Raw genomic sequence first — 23,296 nt, forward strand, 5'->3', positions numbered from 1 at the left:
GTGTTACCAAGTACTGACTGCGCTCGACGCTGCTTAACTATGGTGATCGGACGAGAAACGGTGTTTTCAGTGTGATATGGCCGTTGCCAAGAGTGCTAGTTAATAATTCGAATTTAAATTAAGTGAGACAAATTAACCTTCATCTTTTTAAAACAATAACAAAAAGAAAATAAGTTTGCTTTTTTCATATCTATTGGAATTTAAAAGAGAAAAAAAGTGAAAAAGCTAACGGCACGCAGTGTTCCTAAGTGGTCTCCCTCCCAAGAACTGACTGCGCCCGACGCTGCTTAACTTCGGTGATCGGACAAGAAACGGTGTATTCAGCGTTGTATGGCCGTTGCCGAGAGTGCTACTTAATAATTTGAATTTATTTAACCTTCATCTTTATAAAACAATAACAAAAAGAAGATATGTTTGCTTTTTTCATATCTGGTGGAATTTTAAAGAGGAAACAAAAAGGAAAAAGCCAACGGCACGCTGTGTTACCAAGTACTGACTGCGCTCGACGCTGCTTAACTATGGTGATCGGACGAGAAACGGTGTTTTCAGTGTGATATGGCTGTTGCCAAGAGTGCTAGTTAATAATTCGAATTTAAATTAAGTGAGACAAATTAACCATCATCTTTTTAAAACAATAACAAAAAGAAAATTTGTTTGCTTTTTTCATATCTATTGGAATTTAAAAGACAAAAAAAAGTGAAAAAGCTAACGGCACGCAGTGTTCCTAAGTGGTCTCCCTCCCAAGAACTGACTGCGCCCGACGCTGCTTAACTTCGGTGATCGGACAAGAAACGGTGTATTCAGCGTGGTATGGCCGTTGCCGAGAGTGCTAGTTAATAATTTGAATTTTTTAACCTTCATCTTTATAAAACAATAACAAAAAGAAGATATGTTTGCTTTTTTCATATCTGGTGGAATTTTAAAGAGGAAACAAAAAGGAAAAAGCCAACGGCACGCTGTGTTACCAAGTACTGACTGCGCTCGACGCTGCTTAACTATGGTGATCGGACGAGAAACGGTGTTTTCAGCGTGATATAGCCGTTGCCGAGAGTGCTACTTAATAATTTGAATTTATTTAACCTTCATCTTTATAAAACAATAACAAAAAGAAGATATGTTTGCTTTTTTCATATCTGGTGGAATTTTAAAGAGGAAACAAAAAGGAAAAAGCCAACGGCACGCTGTGTTACCAAGTACTGACTGCGCTCGACGCTGCTTAACTATGGTGATCGGACGAGAAACGGTGTTTTCAGTGTGATATGGCCGTTGCCAAGAGTGCTAGTTAATAATTCGAATTTAAATTAAGTGAGACAAATTAACCTTCATCTTTTTAAAACAATAACAAAAAGAAAATAAGTTTGCTTTTTTCATATCTATTGGAATTTAAAAGAGAAAAAAAAAGTGAAAAAACTAACGGCACGCAGTGTTCCTAAGTGGTCTCCCTCCCAAGTACTGACTGCGCCCGACGCTGCTTAACTTCGGTGATCGGACGAGAAACGGTGTATTCAGTGTGATATGGCTGTTGCCAAGAGTGCTAGTTAATAATTCGAATTTAAATTAAGTGAGACAAATTAACCTTCATCTTTTTAAAACAATAACCAAAAGAAAATATGTTTGCTTTTTTCATATCTATTGGAATTTAAAAGAGAAAAAAAAGTGAAAAAGCTAACGGCACGCAGTGTTCCTAAGTGGTCTCCCTCCCATGTACTGAATGCGCCCGACGCTGCTTAACTTCGGTGATCGGACGAGAAACGGTGTATTCAGCGTGATATGGCCGTTGCCGAGAGTGCTAGTTAATAATTTGAATTTATTTAACCTTCATCTTTATAAAACTATAACAAAATGAAGATATGTTTGCTTTTTTCATATCTGGTGGAATTTTAAAGAGGAAAAAAAATGGAAAAAGCCAACGGCACGCTGTGTTACCAAGTACTGACTCCGCTCGACGCTGCTTAACTATGTTGATCGGACGAGAAACGGTGTTTTCAGTGTGATATGGCCGTTGGCAAGAGTGCTAGATAATAATTCGAATTTAAATTAAGTGAGACAAATTAACCTTCATCTTTTTAAATCAATAACAAAAAGAAAATATGTTTGCTTTTTTCATATCTATTGGAATTTAAAAGAGAAAAAAAAAGTGAAAAAACTAACGGCACGCAGTGTTCCTAAGTGGTCTCCCTCCCAAGTACTGACTGCGCCCGACGCTGCTTAACTTCGGTGATCGGACGAGAAACGGTGTATTCAGCGTGATATGGCCGTTGCCGAGAGTGCTAGTTAATAATTTGAATTTATTAAACCTTCATCTTTATAAAACTATAACAAAAAGAAGATATGTTTGCTTTTTTCATATCTGGTGGAATTTTAAAGAGGAAAAAAAATGGAAAAAGCCAACGGCACGCTGTGTTACCAAGTACTGACTGCGCTCGACGCTGCTTAACTATGGTGATCGGACGAGAAACGGTGTTTTCAGTGTGATATGGCCGTTGCCAAGAGTGCTAGTTAATAATTCGAATTTAAATTAAGTGAGACAAATTAACCTTCATCTTTTTAAAACAATAACAAAAAGAAAATAAGTTTGCTTTTTTCATATCTATTGGAATTTAAAAGAGAAAAAAAAGTGAAAAAGCTAACGGCACGCAGTGTTCCTAAGTGGTCTCCCTCCCAAGTACTAACTGCGCCCGACGCTGCTTAACTTCCGCGATCGGACGAGAAACGGTGTATTCAGCGTGATATGGCCGTTGCCGAGAGTGCTAGTTAATAATTTGAATTTATTTAACCTTCATCTTTATTAAACTATAACAAAAAGAAGATATGTTTGCTTTTTCATATCTGGTGGAATTTAAAAGAGGAAACAAAAAGGAAAAAGCCAACGGCACGCAGTGTTCCCAAGCACTGACTGCGCTCGACGCTGCTTAACTTCGGTGATCGGACCAGAACCGGGGTTTTCAGCGTGATATGGCCGTTGCCAAGAGTGCTAGTTAATAATTCGAATTTAAATTAAGTGAAACAAATTAACCTTCATCTTTTTAAAACTATAACAAAAAGAAAATATGTTTGCTTTTTTCATATCTATTGGAATTTAAAAGAGAAAAATAAAGTCAAAAAGCCAACGGAACGCACTGTTCCTAAGTGGTCTCCCTCCCAAGTTCTGACTGCGCTCGACGCTGCTTAACTTCCGTGATCGGACGAGAACCGGTGTTTTCAGAGTGATATGGCCGTTGCCGAGAGTGCTAGTTAATAATTCGAATTTAAATTAAGTGAAACAAATTAACCTTCATCTTTTTAAAACAATAACAAAAAGATAATATGTTTGCTTTTTTCATATCTATTGGAATTTAAAAGAGGAAAAAAAAGTCAAAAACCAAAGGAACACAGTGTGCCTAAGTGGTCTCCCTCCCAAGTACTGACTGCACTCGACGCTGCTCAACTTCGCTGATCGGACGAGAAACGGTGTATTCAGAGTGATATGGCCGTTGCCGAGAGTGCTAGTTAATTTGAATTTAATTAACCTTCATCTTTATAAAACAATAACAAAAAGAAGATATGTTTGCTTTTTTCATATCTGGTGGAATTTTAAAGAGGAAACAAAAAGGAAAAAGCCAACGGCACGCTGTGTTACCAAGTACTGACTTCGCTCGACGCTGCTTAACTATGGTGATCGGACGAGAAATGGTGTTTTCAGTGTGATATGGCCGTTGCCAAGAGTGCTAGTTAATAATTCGAATTTAAATTAAGTGAGACAAATTAACCTTAATCTTTTTAAAACAATAACAAAAAGATAATATGTTTGCTTTTTTCATATCTATTGGAATTTAAAAGAGGAAAAAAAAGTCAAAAACCAAAGGAACACAGTGTGCCTAAGTGGTCTCCCTCCCAAGTACTGACTGCACTCGACGCTGCTCAACTTCGCTGATCGGACGAGAAACGGTGTATTCAGAGTGATATGGCCGTTGCCGAGAGTGCTAGTTAATTTGAATTTAATTAACCTTCATCTTTATAAAACAATAACAAAAAGAAGATATGTTTGCTTTTTTCATATCTGGTGGAATTTTAAAGAGGAAAAAAAATGAAAAAAGCCAACGGCACGCTGTGTTACCAAGTACTGACTGCGCTCGACGCTGCTTAACTATGGTGATCGGACGAGAAACGGTGTTTTCAGTGTGATATGGCCGTTGCCAAGAGTGCTAGTTAATAATTCGAATTTAAATTAAGTGAGACAAATTAACCTTCATCTTTTTAAAACAATAACAAAAAGAAAATAAGTTTGCTTTTTTCATATCTATTGGAATTTAAAAGAAAAAAAAAAGTGAAAAAGCTAACGGCACGCAGTGTTCCCAAGTGGTCTCCCTCCCAAGAACTGACTGCGCCCGACGCTGCTTAACTTCGGTGATCGGACAAGAAACGGTGTATTCAGCGTGGTATGGCCGTTGCCGAGAGTGCTAGTTAATAATTTGAATTTTTTAACCTTCATCTTTATAAAACAATAACAAAAAGAAGATATGTTTGCTTTTTTCATATCTGGTGGAATTTTAAAGAGGAAACAAAAAGGAAAAAGCCAACGGCACGCTGTGTTACCAAGTACTGACTGCGCTCGACGCTGCTTAACTATGGTGATCGGACGAGAAACGGTGTTTTCAGCGTGATATAGCCGTTGCCGAGAGTGCTACTTAATAATTTGAATTTATTTAACCTTCATCTTTATAAAACATTAACAAAAAGAAGATATGTTTGCTTTTTTCATATCTGGTGGAATTTTAAAGAGGAAACAAAAAGGAAAAAGCCAACGGCACGCTGTGTTACCAAGTACTGACTGCGCTCGACGCTGCTTAACTATGGTGATCGGACGAGAAACGGTGTTTTCAGCGTGATATAGCCGTTGCCGAGAGTGCTAAATAATAATTTGAATTTATTTAACCTTCATCTTTATAAAACAATAACAAAAAGAAGATATGTTTGCTTTTTTCATATCTGGTGGAATTTTAAAGAGGAAACAAAAAGGAAAAAGCCAACGGCACGCTGTGTTACCAAGTACTGACTGCGCTCGACGCTGCTTAACTATGGTGATCGGACGAGAAACGGTGTTTTCAGTGTGATATGGCTGTTGCCAAGAGTGCTAGTTAATAATTCGAATTTAAATTAAGTGAGACAAATTAACCTTCATCTTTTTAAAACAATAACCAAAAGAAAATATGTTTGCTTTTTTCATATCTATTGGAATTTAAAAGAGAAAAAAAAGTGAAAAAGCTAACGGCACGCAGTGTTCCTAAGTGGTCTCCCTCCCAAGTACTGAGTGCGCCCGACGCTGCTTAACTTCGGTGATCGGACGAGAAACGGTGTATTCAGCGTGATATGGCCGTTGCCGAGAGTGCTAGTTAATAATTTGAATTTATTTAACCTTCATCTTTATAAAACTATAACAAAAAGAAGATATGTTTGCTTTTTTCATATCTGGTGGAATTTTAAAGAGGAAAAAAATGGAAAAAGCCAACGGCACGCTGTGTTACCAAGTACTGACTGCGCTCGACGCTGCTTAACTATGGTGATCGGACGAGAAACGGTGTTTTCAGTGTGATATGGCCGTTGCCAAGAGTGCTAGTTAATAATTCGAATTTAAATTAAGTGAGACAAATTAACCTTCATCTTTTTAAAACAATAACAAAAAGAAAATAAGTTTGCTTTTTTCATATCTATTGGAATTTAAAAGAGAAAAAAAAAGTGAAAAAGCTAACGGCACGCAGTGTTCCTAAGTGGTCTCCCTCCCAAGTACTGACTGCGCCCTACGCTGCTTAACTTCGGTGATCGGACGAGAAACGGTGTATTCAGCGTGATATGGCCGTTGCCGAGAGTGCTAGTTAATAATTTGAATTTATTTAACCTTCATCTTTATAAAACTCTAACAAAAAGAAGATATGTTTGCTTTTTTCATATCTGGTGGAATTTTAAAGAGGAAAAAAAATGGAAAAAGCCAACGGCACGCTGTGTTACCAAGTACTGACTGCGCTCGACGCTGCTTAACTATGGTGATCGGACGAGAAACGGTGTTTTCAGTGTGATATGGCCGTTGCCAAGAGTGCTAGTTAATAATTCGAATTTAAATTAAGTGAGACAAATTAACCTTCATCTTTTTAAAACAATAACAAAAAGAAAATAAGTTTGCTTTTTTCATATCTATTGGAATTTAAAAGAGAAAAAAAAGTGAAAAAGCTAACGGCACGCAGTGTTCCTAAGTGGTCTCCCTCCCAAGAACTGACTGCGCCCGACGCTGCTTAACTTCGGTGATCGGACAAGAAACGGTGTATTCAGCGTGGTATGGCCGTTGCCGAGAGTGCTACTTAATAATTTGAATTTATTTAACCTTCATCTTTATAAAACAATAACAAAAAGAAGATATGTTTGCTTTTTTCATATCTGGTGGAATTTTAAAGAGGAAACAAAAAGGAAAAAGCCAACGGCACGCTGTGTTACCAAGTACTGACTGCGCTCGACGCTGCTTAACTATGGTGATCGGACGAGAAACGGTGTTTTCAGTGTAATATGGCTGTTGCCAAGAGTGCTAGTTAATAATTCGAATTTAAATTAAGTGAGACAAATTAACCATCATCTTTTTAAAACAATGACAAAAAGAAAATATGTTTGCTTTTTTCATATCTATTGGAATTTAAAAGACAAAAAAAAGTGAAAAAGCTAACGGCACGCAGTGTTCCTAAGTGGTCTCCCTCCCAAGAACTGACTGCGCCCGACGCTGCTTAACTTCGGTGATCGGACAAGAAACGGTGTATTCAGCGTGGTATGGCCGTTGCCGAGAGTGCTAGTTAATAATTTGAATTTTTTAACCTTCATCTTTATAAAACAATAACAAAAAGAAGATATGTTTGCTTTTTTCATATCTGGTGGAATTTTAAAGAGGAAACAAAAAGGAAAAAGCCAACGGCACGCTGTGTTACCAAGTACTGACTGCGCTCGACGCTGCTTAACTATGGTGATCGGACGAGAAACGGTGTTTTCAGCGCGATATAGCCGTTGCCGAGAGTGCTACTTAATAATTTGAATTTATTTAACCTTCATCTTTATAAAACAATAACAAAAAGAAGATATGTTTGCTTTTTTCATATCTGGTGGAATTTTAAAGAGGAAACAAAAAGGAAAAAGCCAACGGCACGCTGTGTTACCAAGTACTGACTGCGCTCGACGCTGCTTAACTATGGTGATCGGACGAGAAACGGTGTTTTCAGTGTGATATGGCCGTTGCCAAGAGTGCTAGTTAATAATTCGAATTTAAATTAAGTGAGACAAATTAACCTTCATCTTTTTAAAACAATAACAAAAAGAAAATAAGTTTGCTTTTTTCATATCTATTGGAATTTAAAAGAGAAAAAAAAGTGAAAAAACTAACGGCACGCAGTGTTCCTAAGTGGTCTCCCTCCCAAGTACTGACTGCGCCCGACGCTGCTTAACTTCGGTGATCGGACGAGAAACGGTGTATTCAGTGTGATATGGCTGTTGCCAAGAGTGCTAGTTAATAATTCGAATTTAAATTAAGTGAGACAAATTAACCTTCATCTTTTTAAAACAATAACCAAAAGAAAATATGTTTGCTTTATTCATATCTATTGGAATTTAAAAGAGAAAAAAAAGTGAAAAAGCTAACGGCACGCAGTGTTCCTAAGTGGTCTCCCTCCCATGTACTGAATGCGCCCGACGCTGCTTAACTTCGGTGATCGGACGAGAAACGGTGTATTCAGCGTGATATGGCCGTTGCCGAGAGTGCTAGTTAATAATTTGAATTTATTTAACCTTCATCTTTATAAAACTATAACAAAATGAAGATATGTTTGCTTTTTTCATATCTGGTGGAATTTTAAAGAGGAAAAAAAATGGAAAAAGCCAACGGCACGCTGTGTTACCAAGTACTGACTCCGCTCGACGCTGCTTAACTATGTTGATCGGACGAGAAACGGTGTTTTCAGTGTGATATGGCCGTTGGCAAGAGTGCTAGATAATAATTCGAATTTAAATTAAGTGAGACAAATTAACCTTCATCTTTTTAAATCAATAACAAAAAGAAAATATGTTTGCTTTTTTCATATCTATTGGAATTTAAAAGAGAAAAAAAAAGTGAAAAAACTAACGGCACGCAGTGTTCCTAAGTGGTCTCCCTCCCAAGTACTGACTGCGCCCGACGCTGCTTAACTTCGGTGATAGGACGAGAAACGGTGTATTCAGCGTGATATGGCCGTTGCCGAGAGTGCTAGTTAATAATTTGAATTTATTAAACCTTCATCTTTATAAAACTATAACAAAAAGAAGATATGTTTGCTTTTTTCATATCTGGTGGAATTTTAAAGAGGAAAAAAAATGGAAAAAGCCAACGGCACGCTGTGTTACCAAGTACTGACTGCGCTCGACGCTGCTTAACTATGGTGATCGGACGAGAAACGGTGTTTTCAGTGTGATATGGCCGTTGCCAAGAGTGCTAGTTAATAATTCGAATTTAAATTAAGTGAGACAAATTAACCTTCATCTTTTTAAAACAATAACAAAAAGAAAATAAGTTTGCTTTTTTCATATCTATTGGAATTTAAAAGAGAAAAAAAAGTGAAAAAGCTAACGGCACGCAGTGTTCCTAAGTGGTCTCCCTCCCAAGTACTAACTGCGCCCGACGCTGCTTAACTTCCGCGATCGGACGAGAAACGGTGTATTCAGCGTGATATGGCCGTTGCCGAGAGTACTAGTTAATAATTTGAATTTATTTAACCTTCATCTTTATTAAACTATAACAAAAAGAAGATATGTTTGCTTTTTCATATCTGGTGGAATTTAAAAGAGGAAACAAAAAGGAAAAAGCCAACGGCACGCAGTGTTCCCAAGCACTGACTGCGCTCGACGCTGCTTAACTTCGGTGATCGGACCAGAACCGGGGTTTTCAGCGTGATATGGCCGTTGCCAAGAGTGCTAGTTAATAATTCGAATTTAAATTAAGTGAAACAAATTAACCTTCATCTTTTTAAAACTATAACAAAAAGAAAATATGTTTGCTTTTTTCATATCTATTGGAATTTAAAAGAGAAAAATAAAGTCAAAAAGCCAACGGAACGCACTGTTCCTAAGTGGTCTCCCTCCCAAGTTCTGACTGCGCTCGACGCTGCTTAACTTCCGTGATCGGACGAGAACCGGTGTTTTCAGAGTGATATGGCCGTTGCCGAGAGTGCTAGTTAATAATTCGAATTTAAATTAAGTGAAACAAATTAACCTTCATCTTTTTAAAACAATAACAAAAAGATAATATGTTTGCTTTTTTCATATCTATTGGAATTTAAAAGAGGAAAAAAAAGTCAAAAACCAAAGGAACACAGTGTGCCTAAGTGGTCTCCCTCCCAAGTACTGACTGCACTCGACGCTGCTCAACTTCGCTGATCGGACGAGAAACGGTGTATTCAGAGTGATATGGCCGTTGCCGAGAGTGCTAGTTAATTTGAATTTAATTAACCTTCATCTTTATAAAACAATAACAAAAAGAAGATATGTTTGCTTTTTTCATATCTGGTGGAATTTTAAAGAGGAAACAAAAAGGAAAAAGCCAACGGCACGCTGTTATACCAAGTACTGACTTCGCTCGACGCTGCTTAACTATGGTGATCGGACGAGAAATGGTGTTTTCAGTGTGATATGGCCGTTGCCAAGAGTGCTAGTTAATAATTCGAATTTAAATTAAGTGAGACAAATTAACCTTCATCTTTTTAAAACAATAACAAAAAGAAAATAAGTTTGCTTTTTTCATATCTATTGGAATTTAAAAGATAAAAAAAAAAGTGAAAAAGCTAAAGGCACGCAGTGTTCCTAAGTGGTCTCCCTCTCAAGTACTGACTGCGCTCGACGCTGCTTAACTTCGGTAATCGGACGAGAAACGGTGTATTCAGCGTAGAAATCGCTGAACGCGCTAACCATTGCGCCACGGAAGCCCAAAAATTAAATGTTCGTCAGGTATTGTGGAAAAACTCTGACTTTTTACGTTACATCTGAGACTTCACAACACCTTTCCCGGGTGGGCTTGAACCACCAACCTTTCGGTTAAAAGATGAACGCGCTAACCATTGCGCCACGGAAGCCTAAAAATTAAATGTCGTCAGGTATTGTTGAAAAACTTCGTCTTTTGAAGTTACATTTGAGACCTCACAACACCGCTCCCAGGTGGGCTCGAACCACCAACCTTTCGATTAACAGCCGAACGCGCTAACCATTGTGCCACAGAAGCTCAAAAATTAAATGGTTGTCAGGTATTGTGGAAAACTTATGACTTTTTACGCTACATCTTAGACCCCACAACACCTCTCCCGGGTGGGCTGGAACCACCAACCTTTCGGTTAACAGCTGAACGCGCTAACCATTGCGCCACGGAAGCCCAAAAATTAAATGTTCGTCAGGTATTGTAGAAAAACTCTGACTTTTAACGTTACATCTGAGACCTCACAACACCGCTCCCGGGTGGGCTTGAACCACCAACCTTTTGAATAACAGCTGAACGCGCTAACCATTGCGCCACGGAAGGCCAAAAATTAAAAGGTCCTCAGGTATTGTTGGAAAACTTATGACTTTTTACGTTACACCTGTGACCTCACAATAACGCTCCCGGATGGGCTCGAACCAACAAATTATCGGTTAAAATCCGAACGCGGTATTGATTGACCCACGGAAGCTCTGAAATTTTATGGTCGTCAGGTATTGTGGAAAAACTTTGACTTTATACGTCAAATCTGAGACCTCACAACACCGCTCCCGGATGGGCTCGAACCACCAAACTATATAACGAGTTCGGCTGTTAATCGAAAGGTTGGTGGTTCGAGCCCACCTGGGAGCGGTGTTGTGAGGTCTCAAATGTAACTTCAAAAGACGAAGTTTTTCAACAATACCTGACGACATTTAATTTTTAGGCTTCCGTGGCGCAATGGTTAGCGCGTTCATCTGTTCACCGAAAGGTTGGTGGTTCAAGCCCACCCGGGAGCGGTGTTGTGAAGTCTCAGATGTAACGTAAAAAGTCAGAGTTTTTCCACAATACCTGACGAACATTTAATTTTTGGGCTTCCGTGGCGCAATGGTTAGCGCGTTCAGCGATTTCTACGCTGAATACACCGTTTCTCGTCCGATTACCGAAGTTAAGCAGCGTCGAGCGCAGTCAGTACTTGAGAGGGAGACCACTTAGGAACACTGCGTGCCTTTAGCTTTTTCACTTTTTTTTTATCTTTTAAATTCCAATAGATATGAAAAAAGCAAACTTATTTTCTTTTTGTTATTGTTTTAAAAAGATGAAGGTTAATTTGTCTCACTTAATTTAAATTCGAATTATAAACTAGCACTCTTGGCAACGGCCATATCACACTGAAAACACCGTTTCTCGTCCGATCACCATAGTTAAGCAGCGTCGAGCGCAGTCAGTACTTGGTAACACAGCGTGCCGTTGGCTTTTTCCTTTTTGTTTCCTCTTTAAAATTCCACCAGATATGAAAAAAGCAAACATATCTTCTTTTTGTTATTGTTTTATAAAGATGAAGGTTAATTAAATTCAAATTAACTAGCACTCTCGGCAACGGCCATATCACTCTGGATACACCGTTTCTCGTCCGATCACCGAAAATGAGCAGCGTCGAGTGCAGTCAGTACTTGGGAGGGAGACCACTTAGGCACACTGTGTTCCTTTGGTTTTTGACTTTTTTTTCCTCTTTTAAATTCCAATAGATATGAAAAAAGCAAACATATTATCTTTTTGTTATTGTTTTAAAAAGATGAAGGTTAATTTGTTTCACTTAATTTAAATTCGAATTATTAACTAGCACTCTCGGCAACGGCCATATCACTCTGAAAACACCGGTTCTCGTCCGATCACGGAAGTTTAGCAGCGTCGAGCGCAGTCAGAACTTGGGAGGGAGACCACTTAGGAACAGTGCGTTCCGTTGGCTTTTTGACTTTATTTTCCTCTTTTAAATTCCAATAGATATGAAACAAGTTGGGAAAACCAAAATATTACCTCTCCGAGTCAAGAGGTCTACTACTACAAACTTATTTACCTAGATATGGAATTATTTCTCTTTTTTGAAGTAAAAATTTACGAAATATTGAAGCAGTATTCCAAGCATAGCGAATAATACAGTATAGCAGACGACATTTTACATCCAATAAGGATAAATCTTGGACACATGGAAATCAGTCAATGGGGAAAAGATCAGGAAATGAAGTCTACGCTTCAGCTGTTTACCGTATATTCTGATAGCTACATTCACAACTGGTTTGCAGTGTAAACACTATCGTCTCGTCTCACCCAAAGAAAATATACGCTCCGGGAATGGAAGCTATGTGTCGGGGTTGGGTTGACCAAGGAACTTCCGGTCTATGCAATTTCAATGTAGCCGGAAATACCTCGGTCAACCGAGCCTGCCTTTGGAGCGTACTAGGAGGGGAGAGACAAAAATTTACACTAGAGGAAGCTACACTTTCCATTCCTGGGGCGTGTATCTTCTTTGTCTCACCTCAACAATATTCTTAGTTTGCCAACGTTAAATAACACCAAAGCTAAATTGTAGCTAGACGCACTGATAGTCAATGCGCACCATAAAGAGAATAAAAGGTCTGTAGCTACTACCCGTTTACCATTAGCCCTTTTACTATTCTAATTGCCACCATGATCTTTTCTTCTATTTTAAAATCTTAACCTGATTATTTAACAGTGTATTTAACTTTCGGCTCACTCTGAACCGTTGATGTCTCTTCATTTCAGACACGAAAATCAAAGCCCAAAGTTTACTTCACCTCAGGCCTCAATTATTTACTCTTTGTTTCACTAAGCCTATTGCGGATGATACTTAATATACCCGCCGGAGTCTAGGTCTTAGTTTTCTTCATGAAATCACTCAACCAAGGATTATTGTATATACAGATGTAGTATAGCTTAAGTAATATATAAACAGCCATTTCAAATAACAATATTAAAAAAATCTTTGGAATATCAAAATGAAACAGAGCTTTAAAGCTACGAAAGTACTAAATGCATCATAATTACGAAAAATACTTCCACATATTCACTTTATATTATGGAAAAAGGGAATATTAAGGTTCTGTATGATTTCTTAACACATCAACACAAGGCTAACTGCTAACACGACGCACTAGTGTAACAATGGACCGACACACACAGACAAAAACATAGACTGCTTTTTAACTCTTTCCGTAATAATTTTGAGTTGAGAAACAAGATTATCTTTAATATTTAAATAAATATAATTATTTTTAATTATTTTAATCTTCAATAATTAACATTAATAATAGTTAAATCGTTTAAAATAAAGTTATACCTATTATCTTCTCAAACTTTGCTAATATTGACGTTTACAGTGAAGGGTACCCCTCTTCCCGCTTTCTTCAAATTTTGGGGTATATATACGATTCGTTTCCATTATAATAGTAAGGAAAAAGCGCAATTGCGAAAACCTTCGGTGGTCGATCCCACCTTAGGGAGGCTAGACGTTTCTCGTAACCCTAGCTGATCGCCGCGTATATCCTAAAACCAAACGATGATAATGGAGTAGAAGCCCATGAGACAGATTGGTGTCTATGTGGAATAGACGGAAGACCAGTAGATGGTGGTGTTTAGAAGACAGAATGTACAGATTGGTGTCCAAGTGGGATGGACAAAGACCAGAAGATGGTGGTGATTAGAAGCCAGTATGGACAGACTGGTGTCCAAGTGGAATGGACGAAGACCAGAAGATGGTGGTGATTAGAAGCCGGTATGTACAGACTGGTGTCCATGTGGAATGGACGAAGATCAAAAGATGATGGTGATTAGAAGCCGGTAAGTACAGACTGGTGTCCGTGTGGAATGGACAAAGACCAGAAGATGGTGGTGTGAGAACTCAAGTAGAGGAGCCATTTCCGTGACTGTGAAAGCAGTTCGGAAATGGCGAACACGTTTGCTCCGATTTGTAAACTGCGAACGCGGTCACGTGGGGTCTGACAGACAGACAGACAGACAGACACACACACACACAGACACGGTCAGTGCATTACCTCTCCGTGACGTCATCGTCACTCGGAGAGGTAAAAAGCAAACATATTTTCTTTTTGTTATAGTTTTAAAAAGATGAAGGTTAATTTGTTTCACTTAATTTAAATTCGAATTATTAACTAGCACTCTTGGCAACGGCCATATCACGCTGAAAACCCCGGTTCTGGTCCGATCACCGAAGTTAAGCAGCGTCGAGCGCAGTCAGTGCTTGGGAACACTGCGTGCCGTTGGCTTTTTCCTTTTTGTTTCCTCTTTTAAATTCCACCAGATATGAAAAAGCAAACATATCTTCTTTTTGTTATAGTTTAATAAAGATGAAGGTTAAATAAATTCAAATTATTAACTAGCACTCTCGGCAACGGCCATATCACGCTGAATACACCGTTTCTCGTCCGATCACGGAAGTTAAGCAGCGTCGGGCGCAGTTAGTACTTGGGAGGGAGACCACTTAGGAACACTGCGTGCCGTTAGCTTTTTCACTTTTTTTTTCTCTTTTAAATTCCAATAGATATGAAAAAAGCAAACTTATTTTCTTTTTGTTATTGTTTTAAAAAGATGAAGGTTAATTTGTCTCACTTAATTTAAATTCGAATTATTAACTAGCACTCTTGGCAACGGCCATATCACACTGAAAACACCGTTTCTCGTCCGATCACCATAGTTAAGCAGCGTCGAGCGCAGTCAGTACTTGGTAACACAGCGTGCCGTTGGCTTTTTCCATTTTTTTTCCTCTTTAAAATTCCACCAGATATGAAAAAAGCAAACATATCTTCTTTTTGTTATAGTTTTATAAAGATGAAGGTTAAATAAATTCAAATTATTAACTAGCACTCTCGGCAACGGCCATATCACGCTGAATACACCGTTTCTCGTCCGATCACCGAAGTTAAGCAGCGTCGGGCGCAGTCAGTACTTGGGAGGGAGACCACTTAGGAACACTGCGTGCCGTTAGCTTTTTCACTTTTTTTTTCTCTTTTAAATTCCAATAGATATGAAAAAAGCAAACTTATTTTCTTTTTGTTATTGTTTTAAAAAGATGAAGGTTAATTTGTCTCACTTAATTTAAATTCGAATTATTAACTAGCACTCTTGGCAACGGCCATATCACACTGAAAACACCGTTTCTCGTCCGATCACCATAGTTAAGCAGCGTCGAGCGTAGTCAGTACTTGGTAACACAGCGTGCCGTTGGCTTTTTCCTTTTTGTTTCCTCTTTAAAATTCCACCAGATATGAAAAAAGCAAACATATCTTCTTTTTGTTATTGTTTTATAAGGATGAAGGTTAAATAAATTCAAATTATTAACTAGCACTCTCGGCAACGGCCATATCGCGCTGAAAACACCGTTTCTTTTCCGATCACCGAAGTTAAGCAGCGTCGGGCGCAGTCAGTACTTGGGAGGGAGACCACTTAGGAACACTGCGTGCCGTAAGCTTTTTCACTTTTTTTTTGTCTTTAAATTCCAATAGATATGAAAAAAGCAAACATATTTTCTTTTTGTTATAGTTTTAAAAAGATGAAGGTTAATTTGTTTCACTTAATTTAAATTCGAATTATTAACTAGCACTCTTGGCAACGGCCATATCACGCTGAAAACCCCGGTTCTCGTCCGATCACCGAAGTTAAGCAACGTCGAGCGCAGTCAGTGCTTGGGAACACTGCGTGCCGTTGGCTTTTTCCTTTTTGTTTCCTCTTTTAAATTCCACCAGATATGAAAAAGCAAACATATCTTCTTTTTGTTATAGTTTAATAAAGATGAAGGTTAAATAAATTCAAATTATTAACTAGCACTCTCGGCAACGGCCATATCACGCTGAATACACCGTTTCTCGTCCGATCACGGAAGTTAAGCAGCGTCGGGCGCAGTTAGTACTTGGGAGGGAGACCACTTAGGAACACTGCGTGCCGTTAGCTTTTTCACTTTTTTTTCTCTTTTAAATTCCTATAGATATGAAAAAAGCAAACTTATTTTCTTTTTGTTATTGTTTTAAAAAGATGAAGGTTAATTTGTCTCACTTAATTTAAATTCGAATTATTAACTAGCACTCTTGGCAACGGCCATATCACACTGAAAACACCGTTTCTCGTCCGATCACCATAGTTAAGCAGCGTTGAGCGCAGTCAGTACTTGGTAACACAGCGTGCCGTTGGCTTTTTCCATTTTTTTTCCTCTTTAAAATTCCACCAGATATGAAAAAAGCAAACATATCTTCTTTTTGTTATAGTTTTATAAAGATGAAGGTTAAATAAATTCAAATTATTAACAAGCACTCTCGGCAACGGCCATATCACGCTGAATACACCGTTTCTCGTCCGATCACCGAAGTTAAGCAGCGTCGGGCGCAGTCAGTACTTGGGAGGGAGACCACTTAGGAACACTGCGTGCCTATAGCTTTTTCACTTTTTTTTTCTCTTTTAAATTCCAATAGATATGAAAAAAGCAAACTTATTTTCTTTTTGTTATTGTTTTAAAAAGATGAAGGTTAATTTGTCTCACTTAATTTAAATTCGAATTATTAACTAGCACTCTTGGCAACGGCCATATCACACTGAAAACACCGTTTCTCGTCCGATCACCATAGTTAAGCAGCGTCGAGCGCAGTCAGTACTTGGTAACACAGCGTGCCGTTGGCTTTTTCCATTTTTTTTCCTCTTTAAAATTCCACCAGATATGAAAAAAGCAAACATATCTTCTTTTTGTTATAGTTTTATAAAGATGAAGGTTAAATAAATTCAAATTATTAACAAGCACTCTCGGCAACGGCCATATCACGCTGAATACACCGTTTCTCGTCCGATCACCGAAGTTAAGCAGCGTCGGGCGCAGTCAGTACTTGGGAGGGAGACCACTTAGGAACACTGCGTGCCGTTAGCTTTTTCACTTTTTTTTGTCTTTTAAATTCCAATAGATATGAAAAAAGCAAACATATTTTCTTTTTGTTATTGTTTTAAAAAGATGAAGGTTAATTCGTCTCACTTAATTTAAATTCGAATTATTAACTAGCACTCTTGCCAACGGCCATATCACTCTGAAAACACCGTTTCTCGTCCGATCACCATAGTTAAGCAGCGTCGAGCGGAGTCAGTACTTGGTAACACAGCGTGCCGTTGGCTTTTTCCATTTTTTTTCTCTTTAAAATTCCACCAGATATGAAAAAAGCAAACATATCTTCTTTTTGTTATAGTTTTATAAAGATGAAGGTTAAATAAATTCAAATTATTAACTAGCACTCTCGGCAACGGCCATATCACGCTGAATACACCGTTTCTCGTCCGATCACGGAAGTTAAGCAGCGTCGGGCGCAGTTAGTACTTGGGAGGGAGACCACTTAGGAACACTGCGTGCCGTTAGCTTTTTCACTTTTTTTTCTCTTTTAAATTCCAATAGATATGAAAAAAGCAAACTTATTTTCTTTTTGTTATTGTTTTAAAAAGATGAAGGTTAATTTGTCTCACTTAATTTAAATTCGAATTATTAACTAGCACTCTTGGCAACGGCCATATCACACTGAAAAAAATGCATTCAAAACTGTACCGAAAAAATCGCATGTTTTTTTCTTCAAGATACAAAATCCGTGACAACGATTTCTTATTGAAAATTGAATTTAAACAGTTTTTTGAATGAATGTCGTTACATTTGCTTGAATTAAAGCAAAAAGTACAAAAATAATGGTTTCAGTGGTTATATTTGAAAATATTGAAAAAATACTCACAATGTGCTTCTCTGGTCGAGAAACGTCGTTTTCGAAAATGTTATTAAAAATCGAGGTACATTTTTATTTATTGATCAATCGAGATGAAATCACTTTTAATGAGTATTTTGTAGGTAATAGAAGCTGAATTCGGTCAAAAATTTGTCCAGAAAAAAATGCATTCAAAAGTGTACCGAAAAAATCGCATGTTTTTTTTATTCAAGATACAAAATCCGTGACAACGATTTCTTACGGAAAATTCATTTTGAACAATTTTTTGAATGAATATCGTTACATTTGCTTGAATTACAGCAAAAAATACAAAAATAATGGTTTCAGTGGTTATATTTGAAAATAGTGAAAAAATTCTCAAAATGTGCTTCTCTGGTCGAGAAACGTCGATTTTGAAAATGGTATTAAAAATCAAGGTACATTTTTATTTATTGATCAATCGAGATGAAATCATTTTTAATGAGTATCTTATAGGTAATTAAGCCGAATTCGGTCAAAAATTTGTCCAGAAAATATAACCACTGAAACCATTATTTTTGTATTTTTTGCTGTAATTCAAGCAAATGTAACGATATTCATTCAAAAAACTGTTCAAATTGAATTTTCAGTAAAAAATCGTTGTCACGGATTTTGTATCTTGAAGAAAAAAAACATGCGATTTTTTCGGTACACTTTTGAATGCATTTTTTCTGGACAAATTTTTGACCGTATTCAGCTTAATTACCTACAAAATACTCATTAAAAGTGATTACATCTCGATTGATCAATAAATAAAAATGTACCTCGATTTTTAATAACATTTTCGAAAACGACGTTTCTCGACCAGAAAAGCACATTTTGAGAATTTTTTCACTATTTTCAAATATAACCACTGAAACCATTATTTTTGTATTTTTTGCTATAGTTCAAGCAAACATAACGATATTCATTCAAAAAACTGTTCAAATTCAATTTTCAGTAAAAAATCGTTGTCACGGATTTTGTATCTTGAAGAAAAAAACATGCGATTTTTCGGTACACTTTTGAATGCATTTTTTTCTGGACAAATTTTGACCGAATTCAGCTTAATTACCTACAAAATACTCATTAAAAGTGATTACATCTCGATTGATCAATAAATAAAAACGTACCTCGATTTTTAATACCATTTTCAAAATCGGCGTTTCTCGACCTGAAAAGCACATTTTGAGAATTTTTTCACTATTTTCAAATATAACCACTGAAACCTTTATTTTTGTATTTTTTGCTATAGTTCAAGCAAACATAACGATATTCATTCAAAAAACTGTTCAAATTCAATTTTCAGTAAAAAATCGTTGTCACGGATTTTGTATCATGAAGAAAAAAAACATGCGATTTTTTCGGTACACTTTTGAATGCATTTTTTTCTGGACAAATTTTGACCGAATTCAGCTTAATTACCTACAAAATACTCATTAAAAGTGATTACATCTCGATTGATCAATAAATAAAAATGTACCTCGATTTTTAATAACGTTTTCGAAAACGACGTTTCTCGACCAGAGAAGCACATTTTGAGTATTTTTTCAATATTTTCAAATATAACCACTGAAACCATTATTTTTGTACTTTTTGCTTTAATTCAAGCAAATGTAACGATATTCATTCAAAAAACAGTTTAAATTCAATTTTCAATAAGAAATCGTTGTCACGGATTTTGTATCTTGAAGAAAAAAAACATGCGATTTTTTCGGTACACTTTTGAATGCATTTTCTACTGGACAAATTTTTGACCGAATTCGGCTTAATTACCTATAAAATACTCATTAAAAGTGATTTCATCTCGATTGATCAATAAATAAAAATGTACCTCGATTTTTAATACCTTTTTCAAAATCGACGTCACATTTTGAGAATTTTTTCACTATTTTCAAATATAACCACTGAAACCATTATTTTTGTATTTTTTGCTGTAATTCAATCAAATGTAACGATATTCATTCAAAAAACTGTTCAAAATGAATTTTCAGTTAGAAATCGTTGTCACGGATTTTGTATCTTGAAGAAAAAAAAACATGCCATTTTTTCGGTACACTTTTGAATGCATTTTTTTCTGGACAAATTTTTGACCGAATTCAGCTTAATTACCTACAAAATACTCATTAAAAGTGATTTCATCTCGATTGATCAATAAATAAAAATGTACCTCGATTTTTAATAACATTTTCGAAAACGACGTTTCTCGACCAGAGAAGCACATTTTGAGTATTTTTTCAATATTTTCAAATATAACCACCGAAACCATTATTTTTGTACTTTTTGCTTTAATTCAAGCAAATGTAACGATATTCATTCATAAAACTGTTTAAGTTCAATTTTCAAGAAGAAATCGTTGTCACGGATTTTGTATCTTGAAGAAAAAAAACATGCGATTTTTTCGGTACACTTTTGAATTGATTTTTTTCTGGACAAATTTTGACCGAATTCAGCTTAATTACCTACAAAATACTCATTAAAAGTGATTACATCTCGATTGATCAATAAATAAAAATGTACCTCGATTTTTAATAACGTTTTCGAAAACGACGTTTGTCGACCAGAGAAGCACATTTTGAGTATTTTTTCAATATTTTCAAATATAACCACTGAAACCATTATTTTTGTACTTTTTGCTTTAATTCAAGCAAATGTAACGATATTCATTCAAAAAACAGTTTAAATTCAATTTTCAATAAGAAATCGTTGTCACGGATTTTGTATCTTGAAGAAAAAAAACATGCGATTTTTTCGGTACACTTTTGAATGCATTTTTTTCTGGACAAATTTTTGACCGAATTCAGCTTAATTACCTACAAAATACTCATTAAAAGTGATTTCATCTCGATTGATCAATAAATAAAAATGTACATCGATTTTTAATAACATTTTCGAAAACGACGTTTCTCGACCAGAGAAGCACATTTTGAGTATTTTTTCAATATTTTCAAATATAACCACTGAAACCATTATTTTTGTACTTTTTGCTTTAATTCAAGCAAATGTAACGATATTCATTCAAAAAACTGTTCAAAATGAATTTTCAGTAAGAAATCGTTGTCACGGATTTTGTATCTTGAAGAAAAAAAACATGAGATTTTTTCGGTACACTTTTGAATGCATTTTTTTCTGGACAAATTTTTGACCGAATTCGGCTTAATTACCTATAAAATACTCATTAAAAGTGATTTCATCTCGATTGATCAATAAATAAAAATGTACCTTGATTTTTAATACCATTTTCAAAATCGACGTTTCTCGACCAGAGAAGCACATATTGAGAATTTTTTCACTATTTTCAAATATAACCACTGAAACCATTATTTTTGTATTTTTTGCTGTAATTCAAGCAAATGTAACGATATTCATTCAAAAAACTGTTCAAAATGAATTTTCAGTAAGAAATCGTAGTCACGGATTTTGTATCTTGATGAAAAAAAAATGCGATTTTTTCGGTACACTTTTGAATGCATTTTTTTCTGGACAAATTTTTCACCGAATTCAGCTTAATTACCTACAAAATACTCATTAAAAGTGATTTCATCTCGATTGATCAATAAATAAAAATGTACCTCGATTTTTAATAACATTTTCGAAAACGACGTTTCTCGACCAGAGAAGCACATTTTGAGTATTTTTTCAATATATTCAAATATAACCACCGAAACCATTATTTTTGTACTTTTTGCTTTAATTCAAGCAAATGTAACGATATTCATTCATAAAACTGTTTAAGTTCAATTTTCAAGAAGAAATCGTTGTCACGGATTTTGTATCTTGAAGAAAAAATTTGCGAATTTTTCGGTACACTTTTGAATGCTTTTTTTTCTGGACAAATTTTTGACCGTATTAAGCTTAATTATCTACTAAATACTCAATAAAAGTGATTTCATCTCGATTGATCAATAAATAAAAATGTACCTCGATTTTTAATACCATTTTCAAAATCGACGTTTCTCGACCAGAAAAGCACATTTTGAGAATTTTTTCACTATTTTCAAATATAACCACTGAAACCATTATTTTTGTATTTTTTGCTGTAATTCAAGCAAATGTAACGATATTCATTCAAAAAACTGTTTAAATTCAATTTTCAAGAAGAAATCGTTGTCACGGATTTTGTATCTTGAAGAAAAAAACATGCGATTTTTTCGGTACACTTTTGAATGCATTATTTTCTGGACAAATTTTTGACCGACTTAAGCTTAATTACCTACAAAATACTCATTAAAAGTGATTACATCTCGATTGATCAATAAATAAAAATGTACCTCGATTTTTAATAACATTTTCGAAAACGACGTTTCTCGACCAGAAAAGCACATTTTGAGAATTTTTTCACTATTTTCAAATATAACCACTGAAACCATTATTTTTGTATTTTTTGCTGTAATTCAAGCAAATGTAGCGATATTCATTCAAAAAACTGTTCAAAATGAATTTTCAGTTAGAAATCGTTGTCACGGATTTTGTATCTTGAAGAAAAAAAACATGCCATTTTTTCGGTACACTTATGAATGCATTTTTTTCTGGACAAATTTTTGACCGAATTCAGCTTAATTACCTACAAAATACTCATTAAAAGTGATTTCATCTCGATTGATCAATAAATAAAAATGTACCTCGATTTTTAATACCATTTTCAAAATCGACGTTTCTCGACCAGAAAAGCACATTTTGAGAATTTTTTCACTATTTTCAAATATAACCACTGAAACCATTATTTTTGTATTTTTTGCTATAATTCAAGCAAATATAACGATATTCATTCAAAAAACTGTTCAAATTCAATTTTCAGTAAGAAATCGTTGTCACGGATTTTGTATCTTGAAGAAAAAAAACATGCGATTTTTTCGGTACACTTTTGAATGCATTTTTTCTGGACAAATTTTTGACCGTATTCAGCTTGATTACCTACTAAATACTCAATAAAAGTGATTTCATCTCGATTGATCAATAAATAAAAATGTACCTCGATTTTTAATACCATTTTCAAAATCGACGTTTCTCGACCAGAAAAGCACATTTTGAGAATTTTTTCACTATTTTCAAATATAACCACTGAAACCATTATTTTTGTATTTTTTGCTATAATTCAAGCAAACATAACGATATTCATTCAAAAAACTGTTCAAATTCAATTTTCAGTAAAAAATCGTTGTCACGGATTTTGTATCTTGAAGAAAAAAAACATGCGTTTTTTTCGGTACACTTTTGAATTGATTTTTTTCTGGACAAATTTTGACCGAATTCAGCTTAATTACCTACAAAATACTCATTAAAAGTGATTACATCTCGATTGATCAATAAATAAAAATGTACCTCGATTTTTAATAACGTTTTCGAAAACGACGTTTGTCGACCAGAGAAGCACATTTTGAGTATTTTTTCAATATTTTCAAATATAACCACTGAAACCATTATTTTTGTACTTTTTGCTTTAATTCAAGCAAATGTAACGATATTCATTCAAAAAACAGTTTAAATTCAATTTTCAATAAGAAATCGTTGTCACGGATTTTGTATCTTGAAGAAAAAAAAC

The 23,296-nt window shown here is 35.6% G+C and overlaps 25 pseudogenes; 8 read left to right on the plus strand and 17 right to left on the minus strand.

Annotated features, from left to right (window-relative positions):
• Window positions 1-223: 223 nt before the first annotated feature.
• LOC149584219 (5S ribosomal RNA) lies at window positions 224-342 on the minus strand (annotated as a pseudogene).
• A 361-nt stretch (window positions 343-703) lies between these two features.
• LOC149584220 (5S ribosomal RNA) lies at window positions 704-822 on the minus strand (annotated as a pseudogene).
• Window positions 823-1,408: 586 nt separating this feature from the next.
• LOC149584221 (5S ribosomal RNA) lies at window positions 1,409-1,527 on the minus strand (annotated as a pseudogene).
• Window positions 1,528-1,663: 136 nt separating this feature from the next.
• LOC149584222 (5S ribosomal RNA) lies at window positions 1,664-1,782 on the minus strand (annotated as a pseudogene).
• A 362-nt stretch (window positions 1,783-2,144) lies between these two features.
• LOC149584223 (5S ribosomal RNA) lies at window positions 2,145-2,263 on the minus strand (annotated as a pseudogene).
• Window positions 2,264-2,624: 361 nt separating this feature from the next.
• LOC149584224 (5S ribosomal RNA) lies at window positions 2,625-2,743 on the minus strand (annotated as a pseudogene).
• Window positions 2,744-3,104: 361 nt separating this feature from the next.
• Window positions 3,105-3,223, minus strand: LOC149584225 (5S ribosomal RNA; annotated as a pseudogene).
• Window positions 3,224-4,313: 1,090 nt separating this feature from the next.
• Window positions 4,314-4,432, minus strand: LOC149584226 (5S ribosomal RNA; annotated as a pseudogene).
• An 810-nt stretch (window positions 4,433-5,242) lies between these two features.
• On the minus strand, window positions 5,243-5,361 carry LOC149584227 (5S ribosomal RNA; annotated as a pseudogene).
• Window positions 5,362-5,722: 361 nt separating this feature from the next.
• Window positions 5,723-5,841, minus strand: LOC149584228 (5S ribosomal RNA; annotated as a pseudogene).
• A 361-nt stretch (window positions 5,842-6,202) lies between these two features.
• On the minus strand, window positions 6,203-6,321 carry LOC149584229 (5S ribosomal RNA; annotated as a pseudogene).
• Window positions 6,322-6,682: 361 nt separating this feature from the next.
• LOC149584230 (5S ribosomal RNA) lies at window positions 6,683-6,801 on the minus strand (annotated as a pseudogene).
• A 585-nt stretch (window positions 6,802-7,386) lies between these two features.
• On the minus strand, window positions 7,387-7,505 carry LOC149584231 (5S ribosomal RNA; annotated as a pseudogene).
• Window positions 7,506-7,641: 136 nt separating this feature from the next.
• LOC149584232 (5S ribosomal RNA) lies at window positions 7,642-7,760 on the minus strand (annotated as a pseudogene).
• A 362-nt stretch (window positions 7,761-8,122) lies between these two features.
• On the minus strand, window positions 8,123-8,241 carry LOC149584233 (5S ribosomal RNA; annotated as a pseudogene).
• A 361-nt stretch (window positions 8,242-8,602) lies between these two features.
• LOC149584234 (5S ribosomal RNA) lies at window positions 8,603-8,721 on the minus strand (annotated as a pseudogene).
• A 361-nt stretch (window positions 8,722-9,082) lies between these two features.
• On the minus strand, window positions 9,083-9,201 carry LOC149584235 (5S ribosomal RNA; annotated as a pseudogene).
• Window positions 9,202-11,832: 2,631 nt separating this feature from the next.
• Window positions 11,833-11,951, plus strand: LOC149584236 (5S ribosomal RNA; annotated as a pseudogene).
• A 2,456-nt stretch (window positions 11,952-14,407) lies between these two features.
• Window positions 14,408-14,526, plus strand: LOC149584237 (5S ribosomal RNA; annotated as a pseudogene).
• A 362-nt stretch (window positions 14,527-14,888) lies between these two features.
• On the plus strand, window positions 14,889-15,007 carry LOC149584238 (5S ribosomal RNA; annotated as a pseudogene).
• Window positions 15,008-15,369: 362 nt separating this feature from the next.
• LOC149584239 (5S ribosomal RNA) lies at window positions 15,370-15,488 on the plus strand (annotated as a pseudogene).
• A 360-nt stretch (window positions 15,489-15,848) lies between these two features.
• Window positions 15,849-15,967, plus strand: LOC149584240 (5S ribosomal RNA; annotated as a pseudogene).
• Window positions 15,968-16,328: 361 nt separating this feature from the next.
• Window positions 16,329-16,448, plus strand: LOC149584241 (5S ribosomal RNA; annotated as a pseudogene).
• Window positions 16,449-16,809: 361 nt separating this feature from the next.
• Window positions 16,810-16,928, plus strand: LOC149584242 (5S ribosomal RNA; annotated as a pseudogene).
• Window positions 16,929-17,288: 360 nt separating this feature from the next.
• On the plus strand, window positions 17,289-17,407 carry LOC149584243 (5S ribosomal RNA; annotated as a pseudogene).
• The last annotated feature ends 5,889 nt before the right edge of the window (window positions 17,408-23,296 follow it).

Source organism: Phalangium opilio, unplaced genomic scaffold (assembly GCF_054372755.1).
Source record: "Phalangium opilio isolate 3A_F unplaced genomic scaffold, DU_Popi_V2 ptg001170l_1, whole genome shotgun sequence".
In the NCBI taxonomy this organism is placed as follows: domain Eukaryota; kingdom Metazoa; phylum Arthropoda; class Arachnida; order Opiliones; family Phalangiidae; genus Phalangium; species Phalangium opilio.